Source organism: Sarcophilus harrisii, chromosome 1, assembly GCF_902635505.1.
Source record: "Sarcophilus harrisii chromosome 1, mSarHar1.11, whole genome shotgun sequence".
NCBI classification, from domain to species: domain Eukaryota; kingdom Metazoa; phylum Chordata; class Mammalia; order Dasyuromorphia; family Dasyuridae; genus Sarcophilus; species Sarcophilus harrisii.
Window position 1 is genome coordinate 198,103,562 of NC_045426.1, and position 13,900 is coordinate 198,117,461.

Here is a 13,900-nt window from a genome sequence, read left to right on the forward strand (position 1 = left end):
GGAAGAAGCTGGGAGAATTGTGCCTGGGTTCGAGACTCCGAGCTGCTGGTTGTGTGGCTACTGGGTCGAGCTAGCTTCTTGACTCAGCTACACACATTGCTATCGCCAATTCTCTTCCCTCAGATCCTTCGCAGAATAAGGGCCCGGCAGTTTTCTTACAGATTCCTTGAGTAAGGAATAGTAAGATAAAAATTCAGGCCTTGTGAATTATAGTACAGGAGCAGCTTGACCAGGACATAAAACCTTCTAAGTCATGGAGATTCCCCAGTGTTTGTTGTGAAAAATCTGGAAAAAAGGAGGATGTTAGCAGTTTAAGAAAAGTGAATGAACAGATGGAAACTATGGGAACTCTTCCGTGGACTTCCATCCTACTCAGTTGCCTAGAGAATGACCTCTTTGGATCATAGATATTAAGGATTGTTTCTATTCTATCCCTCTGGATAAGAAGGATATGAAAAGATTTGCCTTTTCAATTGCTTGTATAACTTAGCTGAGCCTATAAAAGATATGAATGGACGGTTTGCCACAGGGAATGAAAAACAGCCCTACCTGTGTCAAATATATGTACTGCTGTCTCTTGCTCCAGTAAGAAAAGCATTCCCAAAGTTATGCTATTACATTACATGGATGACATTTTGGGATGTGCACCTGAGACAAATGTTAGAGCATGTCTACAAAGATCATAGAAACACTAAGGAATTGCTAGGTACATAGCGCAGAAAAATTCAAGACATGCTCCTTGCCTATTATTTGGGATAGCAAGTATACCTAAGGTGCTTCTAGTTAAAAACTCTCCTTAAGAACAGCTAAACTGATGATTTTCAAATTGTTGGAGATATCCAATGAATACGACCAGTGTTAGGTTTGACTACTATCAATTACATACGTTATATGACATTTTAAGGGAGACAGTGCGTGGTGCCACACTCCAGCTTACAAAAGCTCAAAGGGCTTTCAGAGGTTAATTGGCTATCAATGTGGTGAAAGAGTCACTCAAACGCCAGAGATATCAAGTTTTGCCACAAGAGGCACCACAGCAGTCCTTCACCAAGGACACAGTGTATTAAGTGGTGAACCTCCCAGCACAGCAATTAAGCCTCCCTACCCAGTGCTTGGCTAGAATTTTATTAAAGGCCACTAAGCAAGCAGTACAATTATCTGGGACAGACCTGATAAAATATACACCTTTTATGTTACCAAATTAATGTGTTGTGAGACCATCAGAGTGGCAAATTTTTATTAGCCATGGCTCAGTGCATGGTCTCCATTAAAGATAACTGAACTATTACATAATTGGATGGGCTCTTGAGAGAAAAAGTTTAAGGTTCTCTTAAGACCAACTATCTTCACGGATGCATCCAAACTCGTATTTATATAATGTACTCTGGTCTAACTATAAAGGTAGTCAGAACTCCTTTTCAGATCTCAGCAGAATGAATTATGCGTAATCTGTTCTGGCTCTTGCCAATATCCAAGGAGACTATAAATATGATGCATCTGATTCAGCCTATTCAATAGGTGTGGGCCTGGTGCCACAATGATAATTGCAGCCTCTAATATATCAGCTCTTGAAACTTCAAGAGCAAGTGAGAAAAACATCCAGGTAAGATCTATATGTTACATGTGTCCATTTCTATAGTGGACTTCCAGGTCCCCATACGATGATTCAAGGCGGTATTATATATTGATCATGTGCCTTCCTTTCCCGCGCTCCTACACTGCCTCCAGGAAGACCCTCGTGGTTTGAGACCCAATGAAATCTGGCAAATGGATGTGACCCATTATAAATCTTTTGGTGATCTGTCTTTCCTTACGTTGTCGTGAACACTTCCGGGATTCACTTTTGCAATGCCAGCAGCAAAGAGATAGCCCAGTGGTACTCATTCTCACTGAAAGCATTTGCAGTATGGGTGTTCCACAGCAATAAAACAGACAATGGTCCTGCTTATGCTGAGCATTTGCACTTTTTAGTATGAATTTACACCACTGGCATATTTAATCCTGCGAGACAGGCAATAGTGGAGGAAACAAGAGATATTAAGGCAGCTCCTCCAAAACACAGAAAGGGGGCCTGCAACCTACAGAAGAACTTCGTCTAGGTCTTTATACTATTAACTTCTTGATTTTGACCAAAGATTTTTGTCCGGCAGACGGGTTTATAACTTTTAGAGAATTCAGTGTCCAGTGCGAGCGACTCCTGTCTTTAGATAATCCCAGGTGATGGAGGGCCCAGAAAATGGTGAATGGGAAAAGTTGAATAAAGCCTTCTGCTGCTTTGGGGAGAGGTTTGCTTGTCTCACACAGGTGGAGAAGAATCAGATGGGTGCCAGCGAGCCATATTCGCCTTGTCCATGTGAGAGAGATGGAGCAACCCTTGAAACAAGGGAGAAGACAGAAATATCGAATTGGTTCTGTTGCTGATTGTGCTCACCATTGAAAAGAAGCTGTGATTATGGCATTTGACTCATGGACATCAAGATTGGGACTTCCAAAACCCTCAGGAATCATTGGATTCTCTGAGCCACTTGGACTAAAATATCAGGGATGTTGGATTCTTTGGGACATAGGACTTGGCTCTCAGGAATCAAATCATTGGGTTCTCAAAGTGATGAACTGTTGAACTGAAATCTGCTTGGAATCATTGGATTCCTAACATAAAGACTTTTGGGACTTCAAAACTCAGGGGATCATTAGTTCTTTATTTGTAAACAATGGACAATAGATTGGTTTGGACTATCTCTGGCTGCTGAAGAAGGTGTATGTGTGACTATTTTGCCACCTTCAAACTGGTGATCTTTTCCAACCCATGTTGATTTATATTGTTTGCTATTCTGCGCACATGTACAATTCATGTTGTTACCACACATCGAGCCTGCACTGACTGAGGAGGGTCTTCCTAACCGCCTCTACGTTGTGCTGGCAGCATGCCTCCCATGCTGATGGGTTTTGTGCATAATAAGACCTTCAGCCCCTGGGGAGAACCCCGCCAGTAACCCCATTTCCCTTTGGGGCTTTCATCTCCTTCCTGGATGTCCAGGTAGGGCGTGATCATCTCCTTTTGGTGCTTTCCTCGCCTTTTCTGAGAGTCAGGGCTGTGATCACCTGCTGGTCCTTTCTGCCTCTGAGGAAGTTAGGAAGGCTGTGATCGCCTCCCGCCAGGGGCTCTGACCTCCCCTGAGGGTGGGATGGCAAACCACCTGTGTTCTAAAATAAAGCGAGAGATGGGAGGCTGAGGGTTTGAGTTGATGCTGGGGTCCCAGTGCAGGCTAAGTGGTGGGCTGCCTATTAATATACATGATTGGATAAAGAATGGTCCTGCCTCTCCATACAAGTCCTGATGTGTTGTATAGGAAATGACGATTTTGGTGGGTGGAGGCAGAGAGAGAGAGACAGGAAGAAGCTGGGAGGGTGGCCTGGGTTCGAGACTCCAGGCTGCTGGTTATTAACACTGGTGAGCTAGCTGCTTGACTCAGCTGCATACATTGCCATCCTTGATTCTCCTCGAGTCTTCTACACTGACAATGAAGACCTTGATTTTCCTAACCTAGATTCCTGACTCCTGCTGATTTAAAATACGATCTTCCACAGTTGCTCACTTTTTTCAGTTATATCCAACTTTTCTGCAGTTATATTTAGGTTTTCCTGGCGAAGATACTGGGAGTGGTTTACCATTTCCTTCTCCAGCTCATTTTAGATGAGGAACAGGCAGAAGTGTTTAGTGACTTGCCCAGGATCACATAGCTTCTAAGTGGCTAAGACTGGATTTGAACTCAGGAAAATAAGCCTGAGAAGAGGCAAGGGTTAAGACCTGTCTTAGGCAGAGTGCCCGGGGGGATACTTGGCTGGCTCAACCTGTATTGAAAACACCACATCCTACAGAGTAGCCTGCCTGGTCCAGCCTGGAAGCTGAGTGACTAGCCCAGTGCAGCCGGTGGTTGAGTCTAGCTCAGCAAAGAATTAACCTATCCATTGGGTATGCCTTTTTGAGAAGTAAGCAGGCTCTCCATCTTATTCCCTATTCCTAGAGTTTTAAGAGGTGCCTCTAGATAATAAAGAGATATGAAGGCTCTGTCATTCCGCAGTGATGTCTTTGTGATCATGTAGCTAAGAAGGACATGAAGTGGCTGGTCGCTCAATGCATAGAATACTAGGCCTGGGCTCAGGATGGGCTAACTGTGCTGTGTCACACTGGTTTCTGTTGGCCTCCATTTTCTATTTAAATAGAGATAATAGCCTATATAGGATTGTTGTGTGGATCAGTGATATGATAATATTTATAAAATGCTTATATAATGGCTGCTTTACAGTAAATACTAATTAATTCTATTCTTTCCTCCATGCTTATTCTTCCCAAGTGAACAGATATGGAATTCTCAGTTTTGAGGGAAGTCTTTTTGGCTGTTGCCCTTACTGTACATTTGCATAAACACCTTTTGTAAAGAATTGAAACTAGGGGCTAATTGTAACAGGGAAGCAATATAAGTAAGGACAGGTCTGGAGACACCAAGATTGAGGTTTATGAGTTAATGTCAGGAGGACAGCTACAGGGTATCATAGTTGCAGAATAGTAGCAGCTACCCTTATAGGGATCCAAATTGCTGGTAGAGGGAAGTCAAGAGAGTGAGTATAGAGAGAGGTGTCCATTCAAGACAGTCGGACTTTCTTAATTTAATAAAATCAAATCTTTTACTGGAAGGCTTCCCCAAGTCTTTTTCATTCCAGTACCTTCCCTTAGTTAGCTAGTTCTTCTTTATCTTCACTTTACATGTTTGTTTGCTCCTATAAAATCTTTTGCCTCTTTTTTGTATTCCTAATGCCTGGCACAGTGCCTAGCATATAGTAGGCACTTAATAAATCTTTACTGGTTGATTAAACCTGAAGGAAGAGGCTATGGACAATATGTTCTATCTAAAAAGCAAAACTCAAGCATAGGTGGATGAGCAGGGTAGGCAGCTGATGTGAGATACATTGCACTGAGCAATTTTCTAATATATTAATTTTTATAAACATACATTTGAAAAATATAAACACAGAATGGCATAGTGGATAGACAGTTGGCTTAGAGGTGGTAAATCATGGGTTCATATCCTTTCTCTGACACATAGTACTGAGGTGACCCTGAATAGATCACAATTGTTCAAGAATCTAAATTGCCCAGAAAGAGTCTATCTCCATTGCTGGAAGGAATTTTTTCACCTATGTGCTCCCAACCCAGATTTAAGCCTTATCTCTATGTATTCTTATGCCAAAAATAATTCCACTCTCTTTGCTATATATGCAGGTATTAATTTTTCCATATATCAAATTGCATACAATCTTTAAAATCAGGAATTTTAGTTTCATATTCAGAAGGATATGATTATCAAGCCTGCATAAGGCCCATACGTGTTTTTGATTTTGAAGCCAGGTCATATTCTTTGGTTCTCTCAAAATGGAATCTCAAATGAGAATGGAAGAAGAAGAAGAATATGAAGAAAAAAAGAAGAAAGAAAAAGAATATGAAGAAGAAAGAAGAATATGAAGAAAAAAGAAGAATATAAAGAAGAAAAAAGTACGAAGAAGAAAGAACATGAAGAAGAAGAAAGAATATGAAGAAGAAGAAGAAGAAAGAAGAATATGAAGAAGAAAGAAGAAGAAGAATATGAAGAAGGAGAAGAAAGAAGAATATGAAAAAAGAAAAAAGACGAAGAATATGAAGGAGAAGAAGAAAAAAAATATGAAGAAGAAAGAAGAAGACTATGAGGAAGAAAGAAGAAGAAGAAGAAGAAGAAGAAGAAGAAGAAGAAGAAGAAAGGTGGTCAAGGTCATTGGTCTAAGTGACTACTATGGGAAGCTGTGAGATGGAAGAAGAGTTTGGAGTCAGAGCCCTTGGGATGAAATCCTAGTTCTTCCACTTACCTCCTTGGAAAAACCATTAATTTTTCTCGGTCTCCATTTCTTCATCTTCAAAACAAGGTGATTAAACTAGATGATCCTCAGAATCTCTTTTAGCTCTAAATCTATGCCCATATGGTAGACAGAGTCCTGTGTCTGGCCTCTCCAAATATGTCCTTCAGGTGATGATACAGGTTCTCAAAAATAAACAGCAAACATCTGTTAAAGATGTCTCTGCAAAGCCTTCTCATCATGGATTGACTCCTCATCACATAGGAACCATACCTTAACTGCTATAAACTGCTTAAGGAAGGGGCTAAATAGCACAGTGGATAGAACACCAGCCCTGGAATCAGGAGGATCTGCCTCAAACACGTACACTTCCTAGCTAGGTGATTAGACAAGTAACTTAACCCCAACTGCCAAACAAAATAATAATAATAACATACATACATACATGCACACTTTCCTTGCTGTACACAGCTCCCTAGAACAAGGGAGGGGCAAAAAGATCATTCAAGATAGTGAAGCCTGTCCTTGTCTCAACAACAACTCCAAACTTCATAAGAATCTTGTTCTTATTCTATGCTCAATTCAAGCTGCCTATCACTGTATAACCATATAACCCCCACCATTTGGAAAAGCTAAATTAAGTGACTGTCATAAGTAGCAGAGCCATAAAGCTCTTTGACTCCTAAATCCACCCTTCTTTCCTTGTATTAAAGAAACCTATATATTTTAAGAGCCAGTTTAAACCATTTGGCACTAGTAATCGTCCTTTTCTTCCTTAAATATATCTGGTGATACCATTTAGCAAGCTGCAGTTCCAAGAGGAAAAGAATTCATTGGCCTCACCGCTGTCCACTCTCTCAGTGCTGAGCTAAGCTGGGTTTCAAATTCACTATCACTGCTGATAACCTTTTAACTGCTTCTCAAAGAAACGATACCGGTGTTGATTAATGGTAAAGACCTTTGTTATCCAAATTAGGCTGAGATGTAGATGGCTAACTTTCAGATCCAAGCTCTTTCCCATTCATGAGCTGTAGGGTTACTATACCAAAGCCAGTTTAGGATGGGCTACACTTCAGATTTCACTGTTATGGGAAATGGTATATTGTGAGTGAATAAGGTATTGAAATGGGGAGAGTGGAGAAGGGAGTTGTAGAATATGGGGTTGATCTTATGGCTATAAGAGAGTTGCCTTTTGCAAGCTACCAGACTAATGAGTAGTAATGTGAAAAAAAGACTAGGAAATAATTTTCCAACTTCTCAGTGGTTCAATGGCTGCACCAAACATTAAGTAATCTGGTTTTGTTCAGTCCTTTCAGTCGGGCGTGACTCTTTGTTGCTTGTCCCATTTGAGATTTTCTTGGCAAAGGTACTGGATTTATTTGCCATTTACTTCTCTAGTTCATTATATAGATGATGAAACAGGCTAACAGGGTTTGATGACTTGCCCAGGATTTGTAAGTATAACTAGTACAGTGTCTGAGGATGGATTTGAACTCAGGGAAACCGAGTCTTCCAGACTTTAGGACTCAACAATAAAAACAAAAGCAATATGGAAGGAAACTCGAAAATAATTTTCCAATTTCTAGGTGGGTTAATGGAATGGAAGAAGTAGTATACAACCATACCTGGTCCCAGACTTTTAGATCTGGATGAATGGGAATTAGTAGAAGAGGATCTTTTGTCAATTCTGTAATAAAAATGGCTTTAACTCAATTTCTAAAGACATATTTAATACATATAATTTAATACAACTGGCTATAAGAAGTTATTTAAGTATTAAAATGAAAAAGAAGAAAGTGCCAACTAAACTAGGTGATAAGAAGGAAAATTCAGATAATGGAGTTAAGTACAATTCTAAGTGTGATACTTCACAGCAGGAGGAATTAGATCATTCCTCATCTGAGGAAGAAGAGGAAGAGAGAGAGGCAGAAACACAGTCAGCTTCTCCTGTGAAGCAGAATATGACAAGATTAGAAGAAGCATTAATTAAAGCAAAAAATAAAGGAGAAGATATCTTCATTTTATACATACATATCCTGTGATGGAAAAATTTGTTTTCAGGTCAAAAGAGGCGATACACTCCTTTTAATTTGGAAAAACAAATTGAAAAGGGTTTACTCTTTATAGGGCTATATCATCTTACATGAAGATATTTGCTAGATAATTTGTCCTATAAATCTTAACCCTGAATGATTGAAATCTTAGCGAAAACATGCTTAGAACGGGACAGAATTTTGTTTGTGGCTTTCAGAGTATCGTGAATTATGTAGGCTTCAAGTTCAATGCAATAGGCAAACAGGAACTATTGAACAAATCACTTTTGACCAACTAGCTGGTGAAGGTCAGTATGCAGAGAATTCAGAACAGATTAATTATCCTATAACAGTGTATGAGCAGATATCTAAGGCTGCAATAAAAGCAATTCCTCACAGACAAAAGATCAGGGAAGCTTGCACAAAAAATACAACAAGGTCCCAATGAACCTTTACAGATTTTAATGAGATGTTTGCAAACAAGCTGTAATCAGAACCATTGGAGATAAATACTTGCTATAGAAATAATGATATGAGACATCTGGCTAAGGAAGGCGCAATAAGTTTTTAAAAAATTATATGAGGACTAGACAAAGATGCTCCTTTAGAGGAGATCATAAGGCGCTGTACAGTGGCTAAATTCTTATTATACAAACTATGATGAACATGGAAAGACAGGGTCCCTCCTGACTTCAGGACCAGAGCTCTATCCACTGTGCCACCTAGCTACCCCTTTCCCATAATTTTTTTTTCATTTTTTTTTTTTTAATTTAATAGCCTTTTATTTACAGGTTATAGGCTTGGGTAACTTTACAGCATTAACAATTGCCAGCCTTTAATTTCCTCTTACCCCCCACCTCCCCCATATGTGGGATGATGATAGATGTTAAATATATTAAAAATATAAATTAGAATAAGTATACATCCCATAAGTTTTAGATTTTTTTTTTATTTAATAGCCTTTTATTTACAGGTAATATGCATGGGTAACCTTACAGCATTAACAATTGCCAAACCTCTTGTTCCAATTTTTCACCTCTTACCCCCTCCCCCAGATGGCAGGATGACAGTAGATGTTAAGCCCATTTAAAATATAAATTAGATATAATAAGTATACATGACCAGTGTTGCTGTACAAAAATCAGACTCTGAAATATTGTACAATTAACTTGTGAAGGAAATCAAAAATGCAGGTGGGCATAAATATAGGGATTGGGAATTCAATGTAATGGGTTTTAGTCATCTCCCAGAGTTCTTTCTCTGGACGTAGCTCATCCCATAAATTTTTAAGACAGTTTTTCTCCCCCAGAAATTGAGGGTATAAAAAGGATGACTCTTCTTCTTCTTCTTCTTCTTCTGTAAAGAATTAAGAGTTATAGATACCATGCCAAATTTGAAAAAATGCTTTTCCTGCAGTCTGTATATATACCTAAGCGATATAAAATTTTCTTGTTCCCTCACCAAAAAATGACTATTACAACTAAAATCTTGAAATTACTATGAAATTTATTATAAATATTGATTACATTAAAATTTCCCTGTTTGAGCTCTCAGCTCCCCAAGTATATTTGAAAGAAAAAGCTGGTGCGATTCATTTCCTTTCGGATCAGCTTCTGATTGAGGGATATATGCACAACATCTTGTCCAAGGAAGATAGGTGCGATGAAACCTTCTTGCAGCACTGTGATTGGGCAGATCTCTTTCGAAGAAGCAGATAAGTGGAAATTCCCATTCTATTAATTTTTTCCCTGAAAAAGATTGGTTTTGACGTTGGAACACTCTCTGTCACGATCTGGACTTTGGTCTCCACACTGGAGATTCCAACTTGCTTTCATAGGCGTTAGTTTTGGGGCCACAACATCACTATCCTGTGGTTTGGTGAAGTTTTTGTTCATGCACCACTGAACAAAATACTGCCTGGCAGCCTCTAAACTTTGCTCATCAGTTTTCTTACAGTACACTCGGATAAGCTGTTCAGCAAATTTTTCAGGTAGAAGCTGTGAAACTTGATTTTTTGTAATCAAGACTGCTTTACTTCGGTCATTCTTGCAATAGAAATAAACATGATCAATAGGATTTTTTTCTTGCATTCCATAATCCATGTTGATGACATCAATTATGAAATCTTCAGCCTTTAATTCAACTTTCAGATCTGTAAGTTCTGGTGTGGAAGCAGCAACATCTTTTGCAAGTTGCTCATATTGCTCCCTTCTAATCTTCTCTTGCCCTGTTGGCCGAGTTTCACCCACAAACTTGTATAGTTTACGACTTTGCTCTGACCACGAAGAACTCTCTTCTGTTGAAACAAGAGGTCCTGCGATTTGTTCTTTGATAAAACATATATCTTCTTCTGGAACAAGCCCATATTTCTTCATTACATTTTCAATTCCATTGGCATTAACCAGGTATTCAAACATCTTGACTGAGCCCATTTCATGCTTCCAATCATATCCTGGGCGAGCAGTCGACCTATCAAACGATATGATGGTCCATGACTAGATCGCGATAAGCTGGCAATCTGAACACACAGCATATCCCGCTCAGTTATTTGTAGTTCAGGCTGCTTTTCACGCAGTGCACGGACCAGACATCCTGCTAGATACCCGACACCTAGACAATGCTCAAATCGGTTGTGTGAGCCACCTGGAAAAACATAGTAAGCACCTCCCATCTGTTTAATATATCGAAGTCGTTGAAATTGAGGTGTGTCAATGATTCGGATAAGAAGAGGGTGAAATTCTATATGGCCATGAACAGGATCATTAAATATCTTCATTGTCTCTTCATGGTCTTGATTCAGTTGATTGATACAATCCAGCAGTTTCTGTCTTTCTTCTGAAGAACTTACTCCAAGATTTTCAAGAAGCGATTCATCAAAGCTGAGCAGCTGAGTGCCTCCGATTTTGTTTTCCCGTATGCGGCTGAGGAGCGTCGGGTTGCAGAAGCCGCGGTCGCGGAGGAAAGAGCACAGCCAATCGGGGTCCCAGCTCTGGGGATCGGCGTCGTCCTCGGGCTCCGCGGCGGCTCGGGCAGCGGCGTGCTCCGAGGTGGGAGAAGGAGTCCTGGGGCGAGCACGTTTTAAAGGAGTTCGGTATTCCCTCATGGCCTTTCCTCAGCCGCTGCCGCTGCCGCCACCTGCTGAGTTCCAGAAGCCGGCTATGCAGCTGACCGTGCAAGCGCACAACCACCCAGCGCAGGCTGCTATCTCTCTGCTTATTCTTCGCTCTCCTTGGCTTCTGCCTCCTGCTTTCTTCAGCCTCCAGCCAGCACCAGAGTGAAGGTGCAATGGATCTCTCTTGCCTCGAAGATGGGGCTTGGGCTTTCTGGAGTCCTCTCTCTCTCCTCTCTCTCGGTCCCACAAGAAGAATAAGTAGCTTCAAAAGCTCCTATTTATAGATCTCCAAAGGTTAACTCCGCCTTCTGGAGGGAGAGGGATTCTAGGTTATATCCCAGAGTACTCTCTGGCCATAAGGGAGGTGTGAATTCAGACTAAGCCCTACACGTGTGGTGTGAACTCCATTGAGTACTTAGATACTTATTGAGCTCTCTAAAGGTGTGAACACAAGCATTGTTCTATCAGTTCCACTTATTACCTTGTTTCAACTTCTGTTGATATCTTTCTAAGAGCAAATGCTCAATGTCTTAACACTTTGTAAAGATTCAACACCTCCCCTTTTTCTTTTCATTTTAGAACATAGGTGGTCATAACCTCCTTGACTTCTTAAAGAGTGAGAACTCCAAAGGTGGTCATCTACTCTGACATCTCAGGAAGGAGATGAAAATACCAAAATAAAATCAAATCAAGATCATGATTCTAAAGGGGCTCACCAGAAACAAGGTGTACATGAATCCATCAGTAGTAGTCATTTTAATTATAAGCACATAATATAACACAGGCTAGTAGTAATGTAACAAACCTTGAATCAACATGAGAATTTACACATTTACACATTGTCCATTAGTTCATGTGCCAGGAACCCAATGATTCCTGTAAGCTTTGAGGTAAACAATTTTTCGTATACAACATTATACATGTCCATAAGTCCTAAAAATAGTCCAAAAGGGACCCATTGTCCATCATGCCTCTTTTTCTGTAAAATGAGGATAATAATAGTATCCACCTTTCATAGTTGTGAGTCTCAAGCAGAATGTGTATAAGGCATTTTGCAAATTTAAAAATACTATATAAATATTAATCATAATAATTATAATTGTATGTGCTTTATGTTAGCCATGATAAATACATCTTAGCTATCAAAAGGACTATCACAGCAGTTCTTTCACTGTAGAGAGCACTGAATTAGTCCTCCATTACCATGAAAATTTTGGTGACTTGGAAGTACTTGGGATATGATGCATAGTAAAAATAATATAAATAATAGTTTTCATTTATTTGGTACTTTTAAAATTTATAAAGAGCTCATTTGATCTTTACAACAACTTTGTGAAGTAGATGCTATTATTAGCTGCATTTTACAAATGAGCAAACTGAGACAACTGAGGTTAAGTGATTTGCCCAAAATCACACTTCCAGGAAATGTCTTAATCTGGATTTGAACTTGGGTCTTCTAGCTCCAAAGCCAGCATTCTATGTAACATGCCACCTAGCTGTCTAGTAAGAGGTTTTTTACATAAAGGAACTTGTCCAATGGGAAAGTGATGGACCTAGAGATTAAAGTAAGACCATTTGGGCCATGATTATCAAACTGATCCTTTCATTTGCCTATAAATTAAAAATGACTTTTAGATTTTTAAATGAAATTTTATTTAATAATCATTTATTATTAATTTATTTAATTATTGATTAATAATATCAAAAACCATTCTTAGTCCTCAGGCTACAGGAAAGCAGGTGGGCTAGATTCCATCCAAGGACAGTAGTTATCTGAAGACCCACTCTAGCCTGAGGGTATCTGGGGAAAGTCTTTGGATGGAGAAGATAATATTTATCCTCAATTGCTGCAAGTATCCTTTAAAACAAAGAGAAGAGGGCCATTAATGTCATACTTTGAAAGTTAGAAGACCACTCAGAGGCCAGGTATATAATCCTATCCTCTCTTTTTTACAAATGATTAAACTGAGGCTAGGGAAGATCAAATGATTTGCCCCAAAGTCAAACATGTACTAAAGGTCAGGAAGATTTGAATCCAGATCCTCTGGCTCCAGAGTCAGTTTCTTTCGATCTCTGGTTTCTGTCTGTGTAAGAGAATGGTAAAAACCAATTCACTGGTCAATGATTTTGTTGTTATGAGCTATTGGGTTTTCCAAAGGCCAAAACACTGGCACACAAAACAATGGTAGATTAGACATGTACCTACATAGTCAACACTACAGATTAACTGAACTAATCAAAAAGTAGCAGCCACCATCTATGTGGCTCTGGTGCTACAGAAAAACCAGTTTGTCTCACTGGTATGTGGGCTTGTGAGTCGTGCCTGGGTCTTCAGGTTCTACTCTAGGTATAGAATCTTGACTGGGTCCCTTGAGGAATATGACCTCCTGGCAGTTCTCAAGAGGGAGTTTGTCTGTCTGTTTGCATTATAAAGCTAGGCAACCCATCTGTTATATTAGCTTCAGTGGAACTAACTACAGTAGAACAGCTTGTTAATGAGACTAGTTTTAATTGTTAGTAATTTTTACCTTACCTGAAGTTTAAATTTGCATCTTTGTAAATTCTAATGATTATTCTGAGTTCTGCCCTCCAGTGTTAAAAACAAATCCTATTCATTTTTCCCCTTTTTCCACTCCCTTCTTCCTTTCTCTCTTGCCTCCTTTCCTCCCCCTCTCTTTTTTCCTTTCTTCCATCCTTTTCTTCTTTTTTCTTCCTTCCCTTCTTTCATTTCTTTTTATAAATGATTTATTTAATTTTTAAATTTAAAATTTATTTTATTTTTAACCTTGAATTCTCTTCCTCCCACCTCTCTCTTATTTCATTGAGAAAGCAAGAAAAATAAAATCTATTACAGATATGTATAAGCAAC

General features: G+C 39.4%; 1 pseudogene; it reads right to left on the reverse strand.

Moving 5' to 3' along the window:
- Positions 1 to 9,278: 9,278 nt before the first annotated feature.
- Positions 9,279 to 11,082, reverse strand: LOC116420983 (annotated as a pseudogene).
- Between the last annotated feature and the right edge of the window lie 2,818 nt (positions 11,083 to 13,900).